At 50.5% G+C, this 26,671-nt stretch overlaps 1 protein-coding gene across 1 annotated transcript in view; it reads left to right on the top strand.

Moving 5' to 3' along the window:
* Positions 1-8,228: 8,228 nt before the first annotated feature.
* Positions 8,229-26,671, top strand: part of ANKRD11 (ankyrin repeat domain containing 11) — a 141,374-nt gene continuing 122,931 nt past the window's right edge. Inside the window, exon 1 of the mRNA XM_065640605.1 lies at positions 8,229-8,411. The gene's annotated coding sequence lies outside the window, so the exon portion shown is untranslated. The remainder of the gene's footprint in view (positions 8,412-26,671) is intronic.

The raw sequence follows: 26,671 nt of genomic DNA, 5'->3' as shown, positions 1-26,671 counted from the left end.
TCTGTGGAGAAGCTGTTACAATGTGTTTGACAACTCCCAGTAGCCAAGGAACAACGCGACTGACGCTGTGGGCATTTACAAGCGTTGCGGTTGTGCAGGAGCGCGGTTGTAGCAGTGGTGGAACCCCCCAGCATTACAGCAGAGCGTGGCAAGGTTAGGAGTGGTGTTAAGTCCCCTATGTAGAGATATCACAAAGGTCATTGTATTTTAAGTCTCTGATCCTAAATCTTGTGTAATGTCTTCCTATTCTGCACTAGTTGTGCACAGCAGAGTGGGTGGGCTCCGTGTCCTCTGCTGAGTGTTTCTTTGGGGCAGGAAGGCATTTCAGAGCCAACGTCACCCTCCTCCTGCCACAGTTACAGCCTTCTTGCTCTCCTGAAATGAACATTCTGTTCACCAGGCCTGCGAGGCCTGTCTTTTCTGCCCAATTCCTTCGCTGTGTCTTCAAAAATTCGTGTTTCTTTCTCTTCTCCTGTCTTGCTGCCTGGGATGGTTTGTGCAGATTTTTCTCCCTCTCTCCTGCCCGTGTGTCTCCCCACAGGTGGCTCCAGGGCAACTTTTAGGTACCATCACTGTTGGTAGTTCTCCCAGCTCACCTGTCCTGAAGTATCTTGGGCATTCTTGAATGGGAGGTTGCAGGGTCACATAAAATAATAATAAATAATTATCTCCCTTCCCAGCAGGTCTGAATTAGCATCCTCTTTCTAGAAGAGTCTCTTAGGATGTTAATTGTCATCTGCCCCCTGGGATATGTCTCAGTAAACCTTCTCCCAGCAAGGTCTATTAGCATGTTAATGTCCTCCTCACTCCTGGAAGTCTCTTTGTATCACTGGCTTAATCATCAAACAGCTTAATTTACAGACACAAAATTAAACTGGTTGCAATTAATCCACATTGGCTGGCCATAGCTGGCAGTGTCGCGGTGGGGAGGTGACAGCGGCTGTGCAGACACCAGCGGCTCCTCCGCCCCACAGATCCTGCCTGGCGCGGCTGAGCTGCCCAGGAGATGCCGTGTGGCTGCGTTGCTGCCCGTCTCCGCTCCACGCTGGCTGTCCTGGCATGCTCACTGTTTGAAGGTCACGTCACCCACTCTGCCTTGGGGGGAATCTCTGTCCCTTGTCCTGGCCAAGGCTGGAGGCTGCGAAACCCACGTTTGTCCCCTTGGAGGCTGTGAGGAGCCTGGTCTGACCGGGGCACACACAAAAGCAGAGGTGAGACGGGCACTGCAGAGCTGTGGTGGGGACTGACAGCAGTAAAAGCTCCGGCTGGGCACTAACAAGGGCAGAGCACAAGCCTTTGTTCTGTGCCCGCCCTGCTCAGGCAGGTGGCTGTCACAGAGTGTCACATCTTCATCTGCCCTGCATGGCAGGGGGGCTATTGACACTCCAGCTGTTTGGAGGAGGAAATGGCTCCTTTGGAAATGCCGACTGGTGGGGAGGCTCCCTCCAGCATCTGCACAGAGCTGAGACGTGCGGGATTTCCAGTGCAGAACCATGGGATGGAGCAACTGCGGCACAGTGTGTTGGGAACCGAGGGGCTGCGCGACCTGCTGCAGGACACCAGTGCCACATGCATCCCACCTCCCCTTCGCTCAAGGCATGTCACACATCCATCGATTTTGTGATTAGACCTGTTGCTAATTAGGCCTGATCTATTTTTAAAGAGTTGCATCATTGAAACGGAATTACATGCCAATGAGAAGCAAAGCAGTGCAGTGCAGACAGGACTTTACTGACTCCTGTCAGCCAATCGGGTTTAACCGTGCCTGCCTTTCAGCTTCACTCCAGCTTCAGTGAAGACAAACCTGCACCCATTTAATGATGGAGGGCAACGAAAGCTGAACGGGTCCCAACTCCAGCACAGATGACCACCCAGCTGAGTCCAGGCAGGCTCACTGACTGCAAAAGCAGCATTTCAGGTCTGTAGGGCAGCTGGGCTCTCACTGTGATGCTCCCAGCCAGCAGATGCAACCCTTGATGTGACAAAAACCATCCTGAACTGGGAGGACTGGTTATCTACAGACACACCGCATAGCTGGAGCTGATTCCTCCTCTCATATGGTGCCTCCGAGGCAACCAGATGGTGAAACACCAGGCGGGAGAGCTGGGGGGTCCTCGCTGGTGCCAACACAAAGTGACGCCAGGAATCAAGAGGTTTTGCCCTGTGTGCAGCCAGTGACCACCACAGCCACGCTGCGACTTCAGCATGGGCAGCTCGGGCTGCACTGCGTACGCGGAAGCAAGCACTGTCCCTTCCGCATGTGTGAGAGGTGACCTTGGGAAAGGTGGCTTTGGTGGCTGCCCTCGGCCTGGCAATGTGCTCCTCTGGGAGTCAGCCAGCACGCTGAGAAAACAGATAGAACCTGATCCAGGCTTGGCCTCGCTGGGCTGTGCTCCAGCCATGACATCATTCAGTAATGCCACGTGTATTTACTACAGGGGAAAGGCACGGGATTGGAGGCTGAAATCTCTGGTTTATCGCTGAGCAGGTCAGGAGCAGGCAGCAGCATTAGCAGCCCCAGCCCTGGAAGTTTCAGGCCAAGAGAAATCAGTTTCTACAGCCAACTCCCATCTCCTGCTTTCGTGCTCCCTGTAAGACAATCTTGCCCCCCGAGTTGCAGGAAGCTCCTTGCAGATGCCACCAGCCCCTCAGCTGAGCTCAGACTCATTCCAACCCAGCACTGTGCAAACCGAGCGAATGGATACCTGGAATCAGGTGGCCACTGCGCCATCCACAGACTTCACATCAATAATGAATCAAAGGATTAAATGTAGAGCTGAAGCTGGTAGAAGGCAAAGTCAGACTTTTATTTAACAGATGAAGGCTCGCTGTGTTACCCACCAGGCCAGGACTCCTCTGGGGCAGGACAAAACCGCACAGCTCAGCGCTGGACAGGACGCCCCTGTGCATTCCAGCAGCCCTCAGCAGTGTGCATCTCTGTCACATACCAGATGGGTTTTTTAGATTACTTCTTTGCAGATGACAAGTCAAGGTCAAGGGATAGATGCTCCCCTTCAACACAGCAAGGCCAAGTATCCAGGAAAGCCTTAAGCGCAGCAACAAAGGACACACTTAAAAGACCACAAGCCTGTCCCTCCAGCACAGCAAAACTCCTCAGCAGGGTGAGCTCTGCTCAGCAGAGAGCCTTTCCGTACCAGCCAGCCAGCCCCAAACCATCACACTGTTCCTTCAGGAACAGCTTGGGATTGCTGCAAGTTCCAGAGCTTCCCGCTGCCGTGGCCAGAGCCACTTCCCTCCCTGCTCCTCGGCGCACACAGGGCAGCGCGGCACCCAAACGGCTCCTCCCGGGGGGCAGATTGGGCCCCCAGCCCCACAGCAAGGCAGCCTAAGGGACACTGAGCTGGGGTACAAACTCTTATCTCTCATTCATCTCCAAAGACCAGAGAGTTTCAGACAGGTAGGTGACAGATGGCGATAGGCAGGGGATCCCAGGGACTCAGCCAGCGCCTGAACCGCCTGCCAGTCATGGCTTACGCGTCACCAGAAAAGCAAAGGAAACATGGGCACGAAGGAGCAACGCTCTGACTGAGCGACTCGGGCACCTCCTGGCTCAGCTCGCAGGAGCAGAGCGGGAGGAGGGAAACTCAAAGGCCATGAATGAGCAGATTTTTCCACGGGAGTGCACTCCCCAGAGAGCTGCTGATGCGTGCGGAGCCCGGGAGAAGCCCTGGAACCCAGCTGTGTGCGGGAGGAGGCTGAAGTCATCTCCAAACCCCGCAGACTGGAGGAGACCAGTAAGCTCCAAGCAAGCAACTATCACTCCACACCCCTGAAATCCAGAAGCAGGCTAGAAACCTAAAGCCTGTCATTAGGAATCATAAAAACAGTAATTAGAGCAGGACTGTCACGAGTTCACACCTAGAACATCAATATAAGGCATTTCCCCAGCAGCAGGGGCCCACTGCCCTCAGAAAGCGTCCTCCTCCAGGGATGCAGGAGGCCTAAACCTCCACAGACTTACTGTCCACATGGGTGTAATGTCCTTTGGGAACCACATAAATAGATTTACTATCCACAGGAGCAGCTCAGAGTTTTGAGAGGACCGAAAATGCTGCTGCTGTGCAGGCCATGCGCGTGGTGTAGCATGGGAGTTAAATCAGGTCCTGGTGCTTTCCTGGGCTGGTACTGGACTCAGCTGATGACACTGCGAGCTGCACTGAGGAGTCAGACCTTCAGAAGTATGTGGATTTTGATACGAGTGAGCTGTTGCATTAGTTCAGCCTTATTATTTAATCACATCTCCTAGATCTGTGAGCAACCACCTTATTATAAAGCAGGTGAAGGCCCAGTCTTCTGTTTCTTAATGGCATCACAGGCAGGAGGGCTTGTCTTAAGTTGGAGTTGTCCTTTAACAACAACAACAAAAATACAGGGATGGCTTGAGAGTAGTTTTATTTAAGAAAAATGAGATAGTGCGGAGTTAGGGAAGTTTCTGCTGCAGTATCCAGAGCACCAGCTCTGCGTCTTGCTGGCTTTCCAAATGGCTGCTTTGTTTGCCAAAACCATCTCTCTTCAAAATGTTCATAATGACATTACCTAAAACATAAGCCAAGCTTCAAGTAAAGGTTCTTCTCATTAAAGTTCTTCTAAAGTTTTATTCTCTTGGCCTCTGTGATGTTGGCACTGAGTGGTCACACAGGATTTACCCTGACGTCTGACCGCAGCAGTTGTAAATCACACATTGTCTAATCTATTAAAAATAGTTTCCCATCTTTATGTTCCGATAGGAGCTGAATCAGCAGAGAACGGCCCCCACAGTAACACACCGCGTATTTTTGCCCATATAATTGACATGACGGGAGCTCGGCTGAAGTGATGAGATAGGAATGTGGTTACCCATGGGCTGCAAAAGCCGGTGAGCGCCTGCCACAGGTGCCAACGCCAGAGATAGACAAGGAAAGCGTAACAGAGCAAGGACAAAAGGGTCACAGAGCTCTGTCCCCAACATTAGTGTCCTTTTAGTTTGCTGTGACAGACAGAAATAGGCCTGAAAGCACATTCCCCAAGTGGCCTAATTTCTCTGCCCTCACACAACGTTCTCTTTCCTCCTCAGCACCAGAATATTTGATTTATTTTAGGATTTGAGAGCTCACAACCTTTAGTGAAGGATAACGGTGCCCAACAATTAAATATAGGGTTGTTTGTTTGTTTATTTGTTTTTCCCTCTTAAGTATTACAATGAAGTTGCAAGGAGCAAAAGCCATCCAAGGGTAACAAAACCAAGCAGGTTAAACATCCTCATCACAGAATTCTCACTTAGAAAAACCGCAGAACAGCCCCAACTGAAATCATCGCCCCCACTCCCAATGTTCACTTTCTTTCACCAAGTACTTTTAATGTCCCTCCCTGAAATAGGTTGATAATCCACACTGTTGCGTTCAAATAAAAAAAAATTCAGGATGACACAGAAAGCATTTAACTTCCGCCCCAGCTCTGGATCTTTGACCTGGATGACATTCATGGCTGCCAAGGAAGCCGTTACAGCCAACTATATTTAGGAAATGAAAAAACGTATTTCCCCTCTCATCTACTAACTCAGAGGCACCAGAGAGGCAAACGCTTATTTTCAGTGAAGTATGACAAGAAGCTTAATGAAAGGAAGGACAAAACCACCCCAACAACCTTCCTTTTGACTGGTTTAGTAGGTCTTATGGAGGAGGAAGATGGGTAGAGATAAAGACTAAGCCTAAGTAGAACACAGGACCAGCTTAACAGGCTCAGAATAAATCTCTCTCATGCTGTTATTTAACAGCGAAGTCGGACATGTGCTCCTGAGCCACTCCTGCATCGCTGCCCAGCCCAGCAGAGAGATTTTTCTTCCCAGGGGACTCTTGGAATCCTCAGCACATGAGAACAGTCCTTAAAGCTGCCAAACGTGTGACTCGATGTGGAATTACAAATGCCAAAAAAGCAATCACAGTTATGGGCCACACTCTTGGAAGAAGGGGAGTTAAAAACCCAGAACGATTACTGATGAGGTCCCTGGTAGAAATAGTTTGAGAGCTGCTGCCCCAAGGGTTCCCCATCCTCAGCAACCAAAACAAACCCCAGTGACGCAGCCGCGCAGGCAGCTGCCACCCACACCAGGGCACCTCAGCCACCTGCTCTGGGTGCGGAACTGTGCACGTGTCCCCATTTGGTACCTGCTGTGACGATCTGCTCCGTAAACAGGATCCTTCCCCAGGGGATTGCACAGCACGTGCTTTACCCTGAGGACATAAAGGGGCTCTGGCATGGTATGAAATACAGATACACAACGAGCATTCCAGTCCTGCAGAAGGGTCATGCTGAGCTCACGGCAGCTGCGTTTGAGTATCAGGATCTCCCAGCGCTTTTGAAGTTACCGCAGCACTGGAGAGCACAAACGTAACTGGCAGGAACAGCGCGGCTGTCCAGAGACACGACGGCTTTGCCGTGGCTCGAGGCCCAGCGGCAGCCGGACAGGACGGGCACCGGCAGCGTTTGCTCCGGTGCAGGAACCGCGGCGTCACGTGGCTGCTGGTCTGCATGGCGCCGGCCAGCATGACTGTGCTTACTTCTGCCGCTTCCACGAGCCCAGTGGGACAAAGGCGGGAGCCTAATCCAGCAAGAGCAACTGTCCTCGTCTGGAGAGCCACGGGTTTTGTGGTTTAGAAGAGACCCTGTAAATAAAAACAGCACAAAGGCCTCTTGGTGTTATGCAATCAGTGTTTGGAAACAGAGGAAAAGGATCAGAGAAAAAAAACAGGCACAACAAACACTGTCTGGTCAGAAGCAAGTGACCTGTCCCAGGGCAAGAAGGAGCACAGCTGCTGTGACACAGCCGTGGTGTTCGGTGGACATCACCCGGGACGCTGGCGGAGAAACCAGCGTGGCAGCCAGTGCCAAGGGACGGCGTGAGGGCTGCGCCCTGCGCTGCTGCACCGACCCTGTGCCTCTGCATTGACCCTGCACCGCTGCATTAATCTTGTGCCGCTGCATTGACCCTGCGCCGCTGCATTAATCCTGCGCTGCTGCATTGACCCTGCACTGCTGCACCGACCCTGCACTGCTGCATTAATCATGTGCTGCTGCGCTGACCCTGCACTGCTGCATTAATCCTGTGCTGCTGCACCGACCCTGCACTGCTGCATTAATCATGTGCTGCTGCACCGACCCTGCACTGCTGCATTAATCCTGTGCTGCTGCGCTGACCCTGTGCTGCTGCATTGACCCTACGCTGCTGCACTGACACAGAAACGATGGTTTATGTCAGTAACTTCCAAGGAGCTTCACCTTAATGTGGCCCCTTTTAAAAGCCAAAGCAAACATTTGGCACCAGGAACATTTGATGAGAAGGTGACTGAGGAACGGAGCCCCCAGCCCGTGACTCGCAGCGCGGTGTCTGCGGCAGCGCAGGGGCAGCGGCCGCAGGCGGGACCGAGATGCCGGTCAGTGCCGGTGCCGCCAGCCCCGCCGCACCGGAACGTGTGACCGACCGGCCCCCGCGCCCACCGGCGGCCTCTCCTCGCCCAGCCCGGCACCTGCCGTTCCCGGGCACGTCGGTGGCAAACGGCGCAGCCGCGGCACCGGCCACGTTAAAACGGGGAGTCCCCGTTCGCGGTGTCTGGCACAAACAAGGGGCAGCGCCCGGTGCCGCGGCGGGGCCAGCCGTTAGGGGACGGGACCGATCGGCTGCACCGGGACCGCGGGGCACAGGGGTGGGTTTGAACAACCGGCGGGGGTGCCCGGAGCGCTGGGGAAAGTCCCGCTGGGACGGACCCCGCACCACCCGCCGCCGCCATCCCGTGCGGAGCCTCTGCCGGACCCCGCGGCCGCTGTACAGCCCGGGGCGGGCAGGGCCGGCCCCATCACGCCCCGCACGTACCGCGGGGCCGGGCAGCGGCGGGGCCGACCCGCCCCCCGCCCCGGAAACGCCGCCGCGCTCGTGACCTCTGGGGAGACCGCCAATGGGCGGCTCCGCCGCTAGGACACGTCAGCCAATGGCGGCCGGCGCCTCTCTGCCTTGCCCCGCCTCCCCGCTCCCGTCGGCCCTCGCGCGCGGCGCGGTGTAGGGGGGGCGCTGCGTCGCCGCGTTCCACCTCCCTCCGCTCCCCCCCTCCCGCGCTGACGTCGCGGCGGCGCTATCCACCCTTCCGCCAATGGGGCGCGCCGACGCGGCGGGCCAATCAGCGGCGGCGTCTCAGCGGTGTCCGGTCGGGCGGCAGCGCTGCGAGCCGAGGCCGAGCGCGGCGGGGCCATGGAGCGCGCGGCCGGGACGCGCCGCCGCCACTGCCCGCGCGCCCGCCGCTAGTCCCGCGCGCCCGCCGCCCAGCGCCGCCACTCACCCCCGCCGGCCCTCTATGCGGCGGGGCCGGCGGAGCCGCAGGCCGCGCTCCCCCGCGACGCTGCCCTCGGCCTGCTGAGCGCCGGTAAGGGGCGGCGGGGGGGGGCGGCGGTGCCCGGGGAGCGAGGCCCAGGCGGGAGGGGCGGCTGCGGCGGCCTGGCGGGGGGAGCGCGGCCTCGGCGGCGGCCGGGGAGTGCTGAGGGGGTGAGAGCAGCGCGGCCGGGGCGGGGGGGGGCACCGGAGCCGCGGGGGCGAGCGCAGTGCGGGGCCGGGCCGGGCCGGGGGAGAGCGGCATGCTGAGGGTTGGAAGCGGGCGGGGGGTGTTGGGGGGCGGCGGAGGCGGCTCGGGGCTGCTGAAGGCGAGAAAGGGCTGCGGGGGGGCAGGGAGGGGGCGGCGCGGCGGGGGGGGTTTGGGGGCTGCACAGCGAGCTCAGGGGCTGGTAAATACCCGGGGTGCGGAGGCCCGTGGGAGCCCTGTGCTGTTAGGGGGCGGGGGGAACGCGGCGCTCTGGGGGTGTCCGGCCTCCCCCCCAACCCGGTGTTTTTGGGGGAACACGGGGGCGAGGGGGGGAGCGCATTTTGGGGTGAGCGCTGTGCAGGGAGGAACAATACCAAAAGTTGTCTGAAATGGTAATTTCCGTTTCCCATTTCATCATCCCTGGTAGGCGTTAGCTCTGCTGTGTGCGCGCAGAGGATGGAGCTGAACCGAGCTGCTCCAGCCGCGCTTATTTATTTATTTTCCGGTTTAATCTTTAAATTGCTCGGTGTTTTTCTCCTCGGAGAAGCCTTTGTGTGCGGGGAGGGGCTGCTGGACACCTTTGCCCCTTAGCAAAGAGACAAAAAAAAAAAAAAAAAAAATTGAACCCAAAACAGCTGCACTTCTGCAGTCCAGAATGAACCTCCCCCAGGCCAGTGGATTGATGGCGTGTTTAGAAAGGCAAATCGCCGCTCTCCCCCAAAGGAGCCCTCCGTGCCCTCTGCCCTTTCCCAGAGAGAGCAGCTGTCCGGCGAGGGGCTGTGCGTGCGGTGGAAAATCGGCCCCTTCATTGAGGCACAAGAGCCGGTGTGTTTACGGGTTGGCTTCTACTCGAAGCTTAGGGATGTGTTTTGATATCCAGTTGCAGGAAAGGGTTCCTCCCCCCTCCTGGTTTTGTACACAAAGTGCTCTCTTACCGCTGGGGACATGGCCCTATAGGCAGAGAACAAATTCCAGGCAGCTCTTGAAGCAAAATTCCCTCCTGAGATGGCTTCTGAAATTTGGTATAGGCTGCTTTTTTTTTTTTTTTTCCCCCTGTGTAGGCAAAGGCATTTAGCTGAAAACATCTTGCGGATGTAATGCTTTGTAGTGGCTGTGTGCTTTCTTGAAATGCTGGAATTTGTATAAATGGAAGGAACTTGGAGTTGAATGAATTTTTCCTTTTGTCTGGTTTGTTCATAAAATGGAACATTTTTATATAATCACTCTAATTATTTCCTTTTTTCTGGGAGAAAAAAAAACTCTCCATGGAGTCACGGAGAGGGAAAAGAAGATTAACTGTCGCGTGTTTTCAAATGGCATCAGTACGTTCTTTTGTATGTGCGCTACCAGGAACTAAATATTTGACTTGATTAACTTAAAAAGTTGGCGTTTGTACAAAATGGATTTACTGGCAGATCGAAGGCGCGTATTGGAGCATTTTGAGATGGTTGTGGTAGGAGGGTTTGAAGTGCTGCGTGGGGCCAGGGCTGCGCTGGCCCCTCGGTCTCTGCAGGGAAACTCGGCTCCTCGTGCCCGTCAAGCGTCTCCCTGCGGCTGCCCGACCTGTTTTCTCGCCCTGGGAAGCGCTGGGGCTGTGGAAGATCTCGCTGCGAGGGGGGGTCCGTGCATGGTCCTGCCACCTTTGTGCGTCCGTCCCCAAATCAAAGCCTTGCCTGCGCTCCCGGGCTGGCATTTGCTCTCGCCCGGCTGTGCCCGCGCCTTGCAGAGCTCAGCTTTTCTTTGTGCTGAGCTGCTCCAGGTGTCTCTGGCTCCAGGAGGTGGTGCGGGGAGGTGTAAGACGTGCCGGGGCACATCTGTGTGTCCTCCCCGGCGCAGGACGCTCTGGCTCGGGGAGTCTGGGGCTGTGTGATGGGCGAGCCGGGACTCGCGGCCCCTCCGGACTCCTCTGAGTAAGCGCCGAGGGTTTGGTTTGCAAAAGCCACGGCAGACAGAGTTGCCCGTGCAGTGAGTAGTATGGTGGAGTCAGGAGCACATACGAGTTTCTGCCCCCCAACTCGAGCAGTTCCCAGCTATTTTCATTTCTTATTTCTGCTCTAAACAGCCGTTCTGGGAGCCCTGGTCACGTAGGCGTTAGCGGCTTTGACAGGCTGGAAGCTGGAGATGTTACGTTTGGTGTTTCACAATTGTTTTTACTGTTCAGTTCTGCTTCTGCTTTTAAAGATCAACTTTTGTCCGTATCTCCATTTCATCAAAAACGTTGCACAAGGCGAATTGATTGTTGTTGTTATTTTTTTTAATATGCTGCTTTTTGTTGTTGTGACGTTGTAATAGCATTTTCTCAGACTGAAAACATACAGGTGAATGTTGGTTTTGAATGGGGGAAGAAAGCTCAAAAACACAAAACCAACGAAGCACAACAACCCCACCAAAACAAAAAACCCTCCAGGGAAGCCCTGGGCTCCATTTCTTCCTTCGTGTGTGGCAGCCAACCTGTTAAGATTATTTTATTTTCTACGTATATTTAAATTGACTAAGTCTCCAAAAACGCTCCAAAGCAAACCGAAGCGCATGGCGGTGTCGTGCCGCGTTCCTGCGCTGCTCAGCAGAGCAGACAAATGTATTTCTCTGGGGTCAGCGAAGACTCGTCGTGTTAATCAATACTGAACCAGCAGCGTTCCCTTTGCAGTAACCCAGATGCAGAACCTACAACTGGTGGTGATTATTTTAACTGTGTAATTGTAACATGGCTGCGTGATGACAGTGTTTCCTGCAGATACTTCAAAGGAGGGTTCCTGACAAGTATATCTTTACAGCGTTTAATCTGTACTCTTTGTCTTTATGTTGTGGCTTTTGGACATGTGTTTGAAGTACTGAGTTTTTTATTTTTTTTCCACTCCTGTTTTTCTGTACATTAGAAGGTGACAATACTCTGTAATAATGAAGTGTCTCAAGCGTGGGAATAAACCTAGGATTTTGGGGACTCCCATGGTGGCGTATTGCTTTTGGTTAGTTTTAGATCCATGCAGTGACTAAGGTAAAAACTACAAAGAGCTTCAAGTTACCGTGAGGAAACACCAGTATGCTTTTTTTTTTTTTTTTAAATAGTGCTTGAATCTTCCCTAAGCCTGCATGTGGCTTTGTTTGGGGGAAAATAGGTTCTGTGGTGACCTGAGTCTTAACTGGGACAGTCTAATTACTTGATGAAGAAATCCTTCTCGGAGGAAAGGAAATGCCCAGGACCGGAGCTGGTTAATTACATTTGGTAAAATTACCCGGTGATGACTTAGTGACGAGGTTGGCCCCTCTCCCTCCCTCTGCCGAGTACCTGAATTTCAGGCTTGACAGTCTGCCTGCTGGATTGAAATTCTTCCTTGGTATTAAGATTTAATGGTGGTAGATACCTAGCAAGTAGTGGCAGGTACGGCTGCTTTTCAGTACAGCAAAGCAAATAATACTTGGAAATATTTACATGGTGGTTGTTATTCTAATTGTATTTCCTTGATGAGGCTCTAGTGAAGGTGGGTTGTCTGCTGCCTCCATCGCGAGTGCGAATTGTGTGTATTGCGGTTGTAAAAGGCTGTGGAGAGAAACTGGTGTCTCCATAGCAAAGATTTTAGTGTTTCGTGATAAACTCATATATATTTTTACCCCATCTAATTTAAAACTGTCTGCACGACGCTTTACAGGAATGATTTGTATGCAGCTTTTAAATATTTTCTCTTTCCTGCAGGAGAGATGAGAGGCACGGAGCTGCTGTTCGAGGGCGCAGAGCGCTGGGATTCTCAGCGAACTGTCGGGTCATTTGTATGCCACTGGCACACGGTCATAAAACATCCTCGCGTAAATGTTAAAGGGAAGCTTGTGTAGTCAATTATTGGAAATCACCAGCATCCTAAACAGTGTGGGTTTGTGCAGCCAGAGCCTTGTGTGGTGTGGGTGGGCAAACACCGTGGAGGGGCAGGGACCATCAGCCCGGCTTGGAGCAGATTCCACTGTACCTGTGATTTTCAAGCTTTCCTGTGTGAGAACTGGTGTTTTCTGGTGTATTTTCTCATGCAGCTGTTGGGTATTTAAAAATCTTAATTGGAGTCTGGGTGGTGGTGCCAGCTTCATCTGTGGCTGCTTACAGGTGATGCCAATTTGTAATCCTTTACAAGAATATAAAAATTAAAAAAAGAAAAAAGTTTCAATGCTAATAGTGAAAAATCTGTTCAGTATGCAGCGTGTGTGTGGAAAGCAGGCACAATGCTAGGCTGGGGAGTCTCTGTCAGCTGATGGCTTTTAAAAATCAGTTCTAATTTTTATGCTGTATGTGGAATGGCTAATCCCATAAAAGCCTCGCACCTTTTGACAGATGAAACGCTGCTGCTCTTAACTTATTTGAGCAAAATATTTTTATAGATGGTATTAGCTCTGTGGCTCCGAGGGTAATGCAGTCCTTACACGAGAAAGATCTTGCTTTGATCTGACAGCTTTCAAGATCCATTTCCAATCACCGAGTTCCATTAACTCTGTTTATAATGGTGCCCTCAGACTTTTTTTTTTTTCTGTTTATGTGACTCTTTAGGGTGTTAATGTTTCTGCTTATTTGAGTTCTCTTTAATAAACCAAAGGAGTAATTGGGGTCGGAAAAAGAAATAATCCTGTTAGAAGGTGCAGTTAATTCTATCAGGTGTTTTGGGCTCCAAAATTCCTCCCCTTCGTTCTTCAGTGCTTTCCCCCAAATTGTAGGATGTGGAAAAATGATCAAGTCGCCACCAAAAGAGGACAGTGGGGCAGGGTGGTCCCGTCCCTCTCGGTGGCACCGCCGGCTCTGCCGGACTGCGCAGTGAGCGCCCGTGCTGGCCTTTCCTGCTGCTCGCAGTTGTTCTGCTTGTTGTGAGCAGAGGCTGGAATTGCGTTTTGCGAGGGCCGAGGAATTGGGGATGCCGCCCCAAAACCAGCCCGGAGCCTGGGTGGTCCTCGGTGGAGCGGGGCGGCGGCGACGGGGTGAAACCGCTGCTGTAGCAGCAGAAAGTGCTGGTTTTTTCTAGGTCAGGGTTGAAGGCGCTGTCAGGGCGGTGATGTGGAGCATATATTACTGTCTGCATTGTCCCTGCCATATGGATGTGTGCAGCGCTGCCCTTGGCATTCATGCATTGAATTATTTATCCTCTAAAAATCCGTAGGCAGCCTTGCTTCCCCTGCCTCGAAGAAAACCAAACTTATCCCATTAGTGTTTTTAAAATAAATCTTCCACTGTAAGTCATTGCAGTAGCAGGTGCAAACTATCGATTGTATATTGCGTTTGTATTAGTAAACCAAAGGTTACAACATTTGATATTGTGTGGAAATGTTGAAAGATGAATTCTGCTGTTCAGTGCAAGAGTGTTAGTGCTTGTGCTGGGTTCATATGTGAGTGAAGTGCACGCCTGTTTCTTCTTTGGCAACAACATTTACAGGCTTTGAAAGTGGAAAGGGTAGAAAACTTTTTAGCATGTGTAAAAGCAGCTTTGTCTAAGCTCTCTATTTTTTTTTTTAAGAGACTGATAGCTTTGCAGTGTAGAAAAGGTCTAAAACAATTTACCTTTAGAGCAGCATAATGCTGCTAAAATTATATCACATTATATCAGCATGGCAAAGAAGAGAGACGTTACCCTGTAAAACATGCACCGCGATCCAGAGGCAGCCTGGGCCAGAGGCTGCAGAGCCAGATTTTGGAAATAAATGCTGTGCTGAGTATCTTGATAGGAAATGAAAGTATGTGTCATTAGGAACTCCTTAAAAATTTACATTAAATAGCTTTAAAGGAAAATAAGGTGAATGGAAACTTCATTATTAAGTATAAAATTCTTAACTGCAGCTCATGGTGCATCTTTGTTTTCAATAAAGCAGCCATGCAAGTGCTCCCCTCCCCCTGTGCACAGCGTTATCAGCTTATCTGGGCAGGAGTTCAGAGCCATAAAAACTATATCCTGCTTACACCTTCCAGCCTCTCCTGTGACCTGCTCTGTGTAAACAAGTTGTACCAGGAGCTCCACATTACTCGTGAGTAGCTGGATTTTCTGCAGGCCGGTTGGGTCCGGGAGCAGCCAGGCTGGAGTTCCACCAAGTTCTCGTTGGGAACGGTGTCCTGAGAGCCGTGACAGAGCTGGTGTCCTGCTGGCTGTGGTGGTGACGGGACCCCGGGGAAAGCCGTAATCTTTGGGGTAGACTTCACACTTTGGGTGTTTTCCACATCGCGTGGTGCGATGGCTGTTGCAGATTGTTGTAAGGACACAGGCTACTCGCTGCACCGACCGTCCTTCTGCCGCGGCATCGTGCCTCGGACGGACTGAAGATGTGAGCCTATTTATAACGTACTGCTACAGTGATATCTTTAGATAGCTGGATAAGATTAGCCATGCCGATGCTGGGAAGAGATATAGGTAGATGCGGGGAAGGGAGGGAGTGTGTGTGGGGGAAACAAACATCCTGCCCATGGCTGGTGGTTTAAATAGCACCGGCTGAGCTGGTGCTCTAGTTACAGGCTTTGGCCGCTTCCCACAGTGAGCTGTCTCCTTGGTTTCATCTTGCAGCGAGGCACAGGCAGACACAGTTACCCAACGAGATTGTGGGTCTGCAACGAGCAAGCCTGTGTGTTTTCGTGTGTAAGACTTTACCTTTCTGAGCAGTGCCAGAGTTGAGTGCACTAGCCGGGTTTGACGAGGAAAAGTTGCGCTCCTTGAACATCGACCTTTGACTCCAACTCTTTGACCTACCAGCTCAGAGCGGACATGCGAGAGTATGCAAATTTTGAAAACGAGGAGAGCTGCTACCTGCAGTATCTCCTCTCGTTCCCGTCCTGGCTGTAGCTGCCCCTTGTCCCCCGTGGGGCGCGCGGTGGCCGTCCCGCTCGCGCTGGGGACACTCTGGCTCTGCCAGCAGCCCAGAAGGCTCCTGGGTTTCTGGCCGGCGTCTGAGGTGCCGGGCATGACTCAGAGCTGCTGTGTTGTGGTGAATTAGATCACCTTCCCATGTGATCAGTGCTGGTACTGGGGTGTTAAACTTGTTCTGTGGGGAGAGCTGGATTGCCTTTGAGTTAGCCCTGGCCCAGGGGAGAAGAGATCAGACGAGAAGTCAACTTTGTGGCTTTTTCCTGGTGTGCTGAGTAGTGCTTCTTAGTGAGAAAGCTACAGGTTGTAGTCCTAAAATGCTGAATTTCCTTCAGCAGTCTGTTCGGTCTGCTGGCTTCCTCTGCTTCACCCACCATCGTGTTTCTTCCCCCTTCAGTCTGTCCCTCCCCTCCTGTGGTGGAGGTTCTGCTCGGCTCTACTCTCGCCTTGGTCTTCCTCATCCAGGATTCTTGTCTCTAATTTTAGCCTGTCTGCCTTTTGACGTTCCCTCCCGTCTGTTCCTGCCTTTCTGCTTTTCTCTGAGATCATCCTTCATCTCCCTTTCGAGATCTGGGCCTTGTTTTCGCATGGTGGGAGGAAACTGCTTGAGAATGGAGTGAAGCTGCAGGAGGTGAAGGATCTGGGGGTGCGGAGACTTCTGCCAGGGATGAGATTTTTGGGGTGCTGGCAGCATCAGGTCTGCTGTCGTATGCCTGTTGTGTGTACCACTAATGGCTTGTCACTGTCACCACCTATTGTCTCTGGTTAGATCAGCTCTTTGAATCTTTGTCATATGGATTTGTCCTGTATTTGAACAATAGGACTCTTTTCCACCATGTTACCAGTGATAGTTGTAGGCAGAATGTACTCTTGGGGAGCAGTGCAGGTGATGGAAATCTGCAAGAATCCTTCTGATGGTCTATGCACAGAGCTGTTCTCTTGTCCATCTGGTGCTAATTCACTCCATGCAGGTTGCAGTAGAGCCGGGTGCACGGCAGGTCTGGCAGTCCCCGATCCCCTGCCCCGTACTAGGGCACGAAAGCTGCGAGCCGTGTGCTGCTTCCCCGGAATTGTACTTTGCGTTAGCACGCGTTTGCTTACATCTACAGAGAAAACGGCTTTTCTGATGCGAATGCGTTTTTGACACAGTAAGCCGGTTCTCTGCAAAAGGCTGCGGGGTACCCGACCCCCAAGTTTGGCATCCTCGGCCTGGTGGGATCCATCTGCGTGAGGACGGGTGAGGGTGGTGCTGCAGGCATGATCTCATTTGTGCACAGAATATAAATACTTGCTGCTGCAGACATGCAGCCTGTGGTTTTAGAAGCACATTTGTGAAAACAACATTCAGCCCCTCCACTGCTGCAGCAAAGAGCTTCAGCAGAAACCCAATCCTGGCAATTAGGGGAGGTTTTAAAAGGAACCTAGCAACTGCTACTGTAGTTCCATTTGCAGAATTGTTTTTTTTTTCTTAGTCTAAGGTTCGTAGCTGTTTTCTTTGCGTTATGTGGAGACAGTCTGCATATCTCTGCAGAAAGGTGGAGGGAGTCGTGATTGTGCTGAGATCAGTGACTAAATGAGTTGAAGTGACGGTGGTGCTGCCGTGGGCTCCGCAGCGAGAGAGATGGGACGGACCTGCCGCTGCGCGCGGGTGTCTGTGGGGAACCTGAGCTCACCTCTGCGGAGCTTTGGTACTTTCTGACCCGACTCGCTTGTGTCAACAGTCGCACCAAGTGATTAAGGAATGATGCTTTCCCCAAGTGTGGTTATGTAAAATGTTAATACGCCGCGTTTTTTTCAGATCGGCTTTATAACGTGTGCAGGGCTTTAAGCTGAACTTCAAAGAAGGTAGTTTGCTTTATGGCTGAACCTCTGAGCAGTTTTATGTGCAGGGTGGAGTGAACTTGTGGAGAATATTGCAGTTTTCCCACTGTCATAAAAACTTATGATCCTCATGATTCGAGTATTGTTCTGTAGGTGGAGGCAAGAGGCAGATGCAGAGGTCGGGAGCGCGTACGGAGCAAGTTCAGATGTGCCAGTGGAGTCAATGGCGCCTTCTGTGTTCCCAGCTCGCTGAAACGGGTTCAAAAAGCGCCTTGTGCTCTTTCTGGGTCTTCCTCAGAAGCTGCACCTGTGTTACCCGCGAACACACAGCCCATTTCCATGGGAAAGGAACTTGGCAGGGGGACGTGAGCCGCGGCTCAGAGGGGGCTTTTTTCTGATGCGCTATTTTAAAGCATCCTTAAACGTGGCATTTCAGAGGGGAAAAGAGACTGAAAGTCAGTTTATAACCTACTTTCTTTCTTTGGGCTTTTCTTTGGGGTACAAGCCGAATTAATAAAAAAAAAAGTAAGTGGCTGCTTCTTGAACAAGCCTCATTGCAATTTACTTAACTCCTGCTTCAGAAGATATTTAAAACCTGAGATATTCCCTAAAAAAAGGACTGTTTAGGCTAAGTGATCGTGGTAGGAGAGTACGATAACCTTTTAAAGCCTCAATTGTGGGCTTTTCTAAAAGTATCTGGTAGTGGAGGATTCTCATTGACCTGTGCTGCTTTTAAACCCGAGGAGGTACAAGACTGAGCTGTAGAGTCAATGCTGCAAATTCTGAGCTATAAAACAGTTTTCAATAAATAAGTTATGGCTGATTAAAATAAGTCACTATTCCAGTTTCAATCAGATCTGTATAAATATTCTGAGTGCCTTAGCCTCTCGTTTAAAACATTTTCTCCTGGGATGAGGAGGTACAAGTGTGCTCTTTGTTTGCAGCCAGGAAAATTAAAGGATCGCAACATTCAAAAATGTATGTGCTAGATCTTCTGAAAAACTGTTCCTTAAAGGATGTATACTAGATCTAAATGTGCAAATACCTTTGTTAGGGTGGTTTGTTTTCCATTCTGTTAGCTGGAAGAATTCTGAATACATTAAAACTTGGGGGGGGAAAAAAAAAAAGACTATGGTCCTTATCTTTGGCTGATCCATTAGCTGTTACAGCCTTTTATTTATTTTTGTAAACACATGTGTGAATGTAAACATTTTATCTGGAATGGCCTTGCAAATGTTTCTGCATTAACATATATTGTCATGGAGAATAATTTTCATTTAACTGTAATTTGCTTTATATTTTCCTCCGCGGTTGCCATGGCGACGCGGTCCGATGTGGTGGCTGCTCAGAGCTGGGTGATGCTTTGCTCTCTAATGGACCCCTGTTAATCACCGCCCTTCTCACCCAAGGAACTGGGATTATTTGCAGGCGGCACTTTATTTTTATAAATTTGTAAGATGCCTGTGGTACCTCAGCTTAATATTCAGAGTTATCAAGGGTGCTTTTCTGTTCTGCAGAAGTTTTGTCTTAAGAACTGTCGATGGTGATTGTGGAATTGATGTATATTTACTTAAATTTAATGTCTGTTAGACTTCATTTTCAATTCATTTGCTGTAATAGCCTGACTAGTAATGCTCTTTGCTATGGCTCGGCTTAAGACATTAAATGTCTGAAACACAGCAGTGAAACATTTGTTGTCCTTATCTATGCATAAAAAGTTGACTTGCTTTTCTTATTGATGTGTCCGTGCCTTCCTGGTGGCGGTTGTAGCCGGGCAAACACCTCAAACGTGGCACCTGAGAACAGCTTTGGCCAGCACTGATACCAAAGCGCTTAGTCGCACTTAGAAAAAACCCCAAACCAAAGCAAAACCCCAAACGTTTCCATTTGGCCAAGAGCAGGTAGAAGGAGGGCGAAGAGGGATTTTAGTCCCATTTGTTGCCCGTCTCTGGATTTGGGGTCTATTTTGCACCTCTCCTTTTTGGCCACCGTGTCCACCTTGTGCAGCGGCTGCTGTTCTTGCCCGTGCCCACGTTTCCCTTGGGTTTCCTGCCCGCTGTGCTCAGATGCCTGATGTTGCAGGGTGCTCTGAGAAAACGGAAGGCTGCTGGTCTCTGCTTTGCGGATGGCTCATCGAAGCCTTGGAAGGACCTGCTCCCGAGATCGGAGTCGTGGTGGCATCGGTTCAAGCTGAACTCGTCAATTAGCAAGTGATTCATTTTTGCTTAATAGAATGAGCTAAAGGAGAGAAAAATCAACCGCGTGGGGTTCTCTTTTGTCTGTGTACTTTCATGGCAGAAACCTTCAATTGTAATTTAGAGGCTTGAATTTCACTTGCCTCCCCAGACTCTCCTCAAACTGAATTTTTAGTTTGGTTTTGGGTCTTAGAGGAAACATGAGTGTTGGCCCTTTGCTGTTCAGGGTGAGACGCCGAGCGTCGGTTACACAAGCCCGGGTGACTCCGGCACGTGGACGCGTTCGGGTGCATATGGTCTCACAGTTATTTCTCGGTTCTTTACAAAAGGAATTGAGTAACATTTGGTTCTATAAGGCAGTATTAAGCAACCAGGCATTTTTTCCTGCAGTGCCGTATAAACAAGTGCTGATGACATCCTATTTAAAGCATTTGGAGGGGGCAGGGCCGACTCCAGATTTATTTTTCTTATACCTGCACACTGTATTTTAGTAGAATTTTGCTTGCTGTCCGTGAAGGCTGTGCGCGGTTATAAATCGGCTGGGTTTTAAGGTGTACGTGCACAGCGGGGTGTGTGCTGTGGGGCCGGAGCAGCTCTGTTAGTAGCTGTTCCCCAGCGGTGCTCCCCTGTGCCCATCGCCGCCTGGCTGGTGTTGGTGCGTTTTTGCCGTTTACAAGAGGCACATGTGAATCGTAGTCAAAGGCCAGTCTCATTTTTATAGAAGTCTGAAAAATGGCTGGGCTGGAGTCAGAAATTTTGGGTCTCCTGTAGACACCTTGCATTCCCCCCCCTTTTTTTTAATGTCACATAAATGCGCAGAATTGACCATTAATTTGTGGTCTTAAGTGACACGTTTGGGATACTCAAATATGCCTCTTCAAACAGGGTAGGGAATGTGTTCTGACAATGCCGGCGTCTCTAAGCTATCAGATGGGACAATTTATGGAACAACGAACACTTTCTCCCTGTAATTCATAGGTTTATCTGAATTTTATTGCATTTTTGCTTAACTTCAGCTACCCCAGAATCAAGTGTTCCATACCAAATGCTTTGTAACTGGGAAGTATTTTGTTTGAGAATTCAGTGTTATGTAATAGCACAAGAAAAGACTAAGAAGCATATTTTTTGAGCTGGTGTTGAGTTGCTATTTCCAACATCATAGGAACAGCTTCACGTGGGACTAAAGGTGGAGACGCACGATGGGTGTTGAGCCCGTGGTTCGGGTCAAGGAGGTGTCGTTATATCGATGGAGCACAGCTGGGCAGTCTGCTTAACGTTTTTAGAACAAGCGGAAAACCCACACGACCCTGCAGTCTGTACATAAATGGGTACAGATGACGGGTAACGTGGGGACAGCGTGTGGTTTTTGACTTTTTCCCAGTCTGAGGCAGCTGTCTCAGCAAAGCTTTGAGGTGTGTTTTCCTGAGGGTTGCTTGATGAATTGTATTGTGAGCATGGTTGTAGGTATAAACTATGTGGTGACTAAGCGACCTTCTGTGGACTCATCGAGTAGACACCTGCACCTGATAGTTGGGTTAAACATTCATTGGCACTGCAAGAGCAAAGTGGCTTTGGTGACGAAGAGAGTATTTGACTCCTTCTGGAGCTTCGCTCTGAGAACGTTTTAAGGTTCACTTATTTGCCCTTGGGTTTGGTCTGACAGCTCATACCTTATCAGCAGTCATGAAAAAGTGTTACTTAGAGATAAAACACTATAAAGTTAAACTGTGGTTCTGCCCCGTCCTTTTCTTGGCCACCCGGGCTGAGTTTGAGGCACTTTTATCCCGTGCGGTGCCCGGCGGGTGGTGCTGAACGCGGCTGCGTGCGTTGGTTGGGGCTGTGGGAGGGTGGGCAGTTTCTGACACGGGCACACTGCTGTTATCGAGAAAACGGAGCGAATGGGGCTGAGCTGTGGGGCAGTGGCGAGTTCAGAGGAGCTGCCGCGTGTGGGGTTTCCGCAGGGAGCGGACGAGTCGTTTCCCTGCGCTCTGAGCAGCCTCTCGAGCGCAGGGCGATCGACCTCCCACAGCTCATTGCAACCTGGAGACCTCCGCCGTACTGCCGCCTTCCAGCGTTTGTACCTAAAAATACATTTGTGCTGCTGCACAGCGGGCTCAAGGCACGTTAGTCCTTTTTTCTTTAAGGAGACTTGTGTTGCTGGATGAACTACTGAGTAAATTGTATTTTTGCTGCGCAGCGTTACCATTTTTCTTTTTCCAACAGAGAAATGTGGTGAGAATAATTGTTCTGGTTGGAATTCCCTCTCTGACAACAATAGCAGAAATGGGGTGGGGCTGTTTGCAAATGTTTAATGATGAGAAGTTTTGGAGGAGCGAGCTCTCCCGGGCTGCTCAGGCTTCCCACGTGATTCCCGTCGCTGTTTAGTCTCCGGCAGAAGCGGCGCCGTTCTCGCAACCGGCTGCTTGAATAGTTTTGGCCACTTCTGTCTCTTCTGAACACAACTGCTCGAGAATGCTTTGTCTGCGGCGGGTCTCCCTTGCCCTACTGCATTATCTCATTCAGCTGCGTTAATTTGGTTGTAATTCAGCACTTTTTCCCTGGATGAGGAGGAATGAAAGCCTACCAGGCGAACAGCCCTGAGCAGTGCTTGGAGTTGTTGCTGCCTCCATGTAGTGATCCATCCCGCGGGCAGACAGCTTGCTGCCCTCCGCACCTCCCTGGAGTTCCAGACAAATTCAGACGTTGTGCTTCGCCGTTTCTGCCTTGCAGACTCACAGCAGTGAAGCTTCTGTTTATTGTAAGGCTTTGTTTCTAGGTAACTTTGGAGGATATTTTCTGGTAGCGGCAGGAGAAGGGCTGGTTTAGACACAGCGCCGATAGCCATAGGTGAGTTTCCTGCCTCGCGTTGAGCAGCTCAGCAGCTGATGTTCTTGCGACGAGTTGTAACTTGCAATCCTGCTGCTTGTGGCCCTGGGGAAGCGCAATGGGGCGTCTGAGATCTGGGAGAGAGAACGACTTGCAGCAAACCTCGCATGAGTATGTGTAGCTCTGGTCTCCGTGCTGTTTTTTGTGTGTTTCTAAGAAGGGATGAGACCTGGTTTTTACCTGCCAAGATATTTGAGATTCAGCGTGTATCTTCCTCCTGCCATGTTTGGCTGACCTGGACTCTCGTGGATACGGGAGCTCATGTGCTGGACTTGCACCGGCTGCACCTGCGGTTCTGGGACCGGCCGTTGGTGCTGGTCGGCAACAGGGCTCAGTCACCAGCTGCTCAGACAACATAAACCATTTGTAAGGGAACTTTCTGTGAAATATGGATGGCATTAGAGGGACTCGGGCTCAAAGTTAGAAACTGTTTGTGATGCACAGTTGTAGTCGTTTACCTTGAACCATAATTATCTTATTTCCTGAGTTAAAAACGTCACGTCAGCTTGCTGGAGCAAGATTTGATGACAAAGGAATTGTTTTTAGCCACCAGCAGAGCAAAGAACGCTTCAAATGTGTGTCTAAATATGATTTTATAACCTAAAGTATAGCACACTCAGGATTTTAAATTGGCTCTGGAAGTTGCGTGGGCTTATGGGTAGGCCATTTGGCCGGGGATCAAGGGACTGGGTTTAATCCGAACTCCCTGTCCTTTTGTCCTCTGAGCGCTTTCCTTGCCACCCCCTGTGCTGTTTGTTTGCAGGAAGGGCTCTGCCCTTTCGCCGCTGCGCGCGGGGTTTCTCGGGGTGCGGTTTCGCGGCACGGCGGGTTCACCGCTGCTGCGGGGGGCTGCGCCCCCACCTCCCGTTCACCCCTCCTGTGATGGGCGGCCGGGGGGCAGAGGAAGATGAGCAGGTTTTCTGCTGGCCTGGCGGGTTAAGCTGATTTACGGACACGCTCCGGCAGTGGGAGAGGCTGGGGATCCGGGGCTCGGCCCCGCTCCGTGTCACCGGTAACGTCACCTCCAACCCTCCTGAGGAGCCGAGTACTGCTGCCACACACAGACACACATTGGACTTATTCCGTTATTTGATCCTTGTGCCCTCCTCCCACCGTTCCCCAGACCTGGTGCTGCCAGGGGGTTCGTTTTTCAGCAGAATGGAACACGCGAGGGGAGCAACTTCTTTAATGAGGACAACTGCTGCTTAAACCCGTTCGGGGCTTATAATAGAAAGGGAAAAAATAATCAGTGGAAGCTGTAGGTGCTTTCCATTTATGTGATATTTTTGAAGATTTTCATTTTATGCTGACCTTAACTTGCCAGGACCTAGGCAGTGGGGGAGATGCCGTGTGTAAGTCAGGGAAGCGCGTCCGTGACCGTTTCTCCTTGAATTTGAGGTGATTGTAAGGCCCTTGTCCCAACTCTGGAAACTGAAGACGTGAGCACGTTTTAACAGTGGAATTTTTCACGTTGCTTTCTGGGGACCTCCTGGGTCATCAAGCCGTGTCTGCTGCAGTGGCAGGTGATGGCGTTTGGTCCTTGTGGGGGCTGCACGTACCTGGTGTGAGCCCTGGAGCAAGACCTGCATGTCGACAAGAGAAGAAACCCAGATCCGAGTTGTTGAAGTCTCCAGTTGTAATGTTCATGTGGCTACACAGCGTTTTCCTGGCTGAGGAGGCTGTAAACTGCTGCTTGGAGCGGGTGATCGTGCGCTCCTTGGATACGTCTGCTCTGGTTTTTTCCTCTGAGAGACACTGTGTATGTTCTCAAAAGCTGAATGGTGACTTCCTTGACTCCTCCTTGGCTAATTAGTGTGTTTTAAATGGGATGCCTGCATCCTTCTTGCAAATCAGCTTTCAGAGAGGACAGGAAATAGTTCAGTTATTAATAGTAACCTATATCCAATTTGCCACTGAATTGCATGGTTGCAAATATCTGAGACTCTAAAGGTGACAAATGTGTCTGTCGCTCTTTTTTTCTTCTCGAGAATGGTCTGTATTTTCTCAATGTGTTCAAATTGAGTGTGGAGTAAGAAATTGCCGACTCATATTTTTAAATAAAGCGGTGCTCTTCCCAGGCAAGTGGCATCGTTAACGCTCCTTCCTTCCCGGAGAAGAACTTACAAAGGGAATTGGAGTGGAATGGATGAGGAAAGGGCTCTTCGTCAAGCTCCGGGGAAGGTATTCGGTCTAATGATGGGCAGTGTGTCCTGCTTCAGACTTGTATTTAGGAGGAATGAAAAGGAGAAGGTGCCCGAGATATGACAACACCGATGATCTAACTTTAAATTACTGGTTTAATTCCAGAGAACATGTTTGTTTCTGTTGGGTTGTGGAAGGCCAGCACTGTGGACCTGAGTTAGGACAAGTTGGAGCTTCATGATTTTTCAGCCCGGCCCCGTTCGGTTCAGCATGGTGGGTTGTTCTGAGCTCTCGAAGATGGACAGTGCTTCTGTCTGTCTTCAAATTCACCTTTGGGTGTCCCTTTTGATGGCGTATCAGCATGTTCTTTATCGTGCATCTTTTCGACCGCCAGTGGTGGAAATTCCCCTGGTCCCTGGGGGTTATTTGTGTTACGAGCGCGGGTGGTGGGTTTGTAGGATGGCTGTGACCGCGTGAGCTGGAGAACCCGGCAGCCCCGTTTGCCAGAGGAATCTGTGGCGATTCTGGCTGTTTGTTGTTAAAAACTTCAATTCTGTACCTTGTGAGTATATACTAAGTTTTCTAGTACTTGATTAATTTATCTTAGTTTTCCCATAAACGTTTCTAATGGTCACCATCTGGGGATGTTACTTCTCGTGCTGTTGACTCCAGCGGTGCTGCTTTTCCTTTATTACTTCTTGTTTGTATGGCCGAGAAGAACGTTTGTTGTCTTTGCCTCCTACCTTTTACTTGAACTTGCTGTGCGTTGGTTTCTGTGTTGGCCCAAAAGTCTTTTCCTGCACAATGCTTCCGAAAACATTTGGTTTTCAGCTGTGTTATGCCCTTCATTGTACATATCTACATGGATTCTGCTGTACTTAAGCTTTCAAAAAAAGTGCTATTTATACTGTTGTTGTGTTATCTGACTATAGAATAATCGGGTTGGACATGTATTACTTTTCAGATGGGGCTCAGCAAATATTTGGGATATGGAGGTTACAATTTCATCTCATATTCATGTGAACTAAAAATAATCATAGAACTGTTCTGCTTTGGATATTCACACTGTTGTGCATCCTGTGTCTCTTCCCAAATGGCTTAGGAATTAACTGCTCCCCATACACGACAATAAGCAGCTTGAGGGTTCTGTACACGTTGATGTTGAGTTTGCTGGCTGGACAGCCAGCCAGCTCCGGTGGTTTGAGAGCAGGTACGATGCTGCCTGTCTGTGCTGATGGTTTTCTTGGAAACACGTTCTCAGGGGCTCCACATGTACATTGGGTTTTGCTGTGTACCAGGAACACTGACGTGTTCTTCCCAAGCAAGACAGCGTCCTTGCTTTGCACGTGCGCGTCACTTAATGAAGAAATGAGCCTGATCGTGCGTCTTTTGAAAGAGGTTCAACCAGGCTGGAAAGACCCAGCAGTCTTAGGTAATTACATTTCATATTGGAGCTCTAAAGAAGAAAAATGGTAAGTGTCTGGAGGATTATTTGGAAGCATTGGGGCTGACAAACAAGGATGGCTGTAGCTCCCTAGGCTGCCGAAGTGACAGTGGATGCCAGCGATTTTTGGGTGCATAACCATTTTTTTTATTTCTATCCGTAGCAAACATGGCCACTTGCTCTAATTGAATGCCATTATAAGGCAAGCATTGTTCATATACTTAAGACTTCTGTATCCATTTGCTGATAGAAGTACATAATCTTTAAGGTATTTAACATTTTTAAAACCAGAGGAGGTGGGGTTTTTTTAAGTTACGCAGACTAAATCACAGGCTGGAAAGCAGCTTGTCCTCCAGCCTGAGTCTTGTCTCTGCTTGCCAGGACAGAAGGACGAGCTGCAGCCTTGAGCTTCGCTCCAAGGTTGGGTAAGGAAATTGCAGAAACTGTATTTTGACTTAATACTTTCCACTCATCAGAGAAGCCACAGAAGGGTGGTAATGGTGAAGGGGAGAGCTGAGGGAACATGCTTGTGTGTTTCCAGAGCTCTTAATTGTCTGCACAGAATTGAAAAATCTGCTCCAGTGGAAACTGTTGAGGCTTGTTGGGCTCCTCTGCCACCCCACGCCGAGAGAGAACCAGTTACTGAGAGCGCCAGTTACCGCAGGGATTGCGGCTTGCGGGTTGTGCTGGGGCTGGGACTCCCACAGCCTCCGTTTTTTACCCTTTCATGGATCTTTCCGAGAGAAATTCTATGTAATTTTAGGAGTTGGCAATTTTGACATATTCTTGAGGGACAGAGAACTC

The sequence above is a fragment of the Caloenas nicobarica genome, chromosome 9, assembly GCF_036013445.1.
Source record: "Caloenas nicobarica isolate bCalNic1 chromosome 9, bCalNic1.hap1, whole genome shotgun sequence".
Classification (NCBI taxonomy): Eukaryota; Metazoa; Chordata; class Aves; order Columbiformes; family Columbidae; genus Caloenas; species Caloenas nicobarica.
The sequence above is the reverse complement of the archived record's forward strand: the minus strand, read 5'-3'. Positions and strand labels throughout refer to the sequence as shown.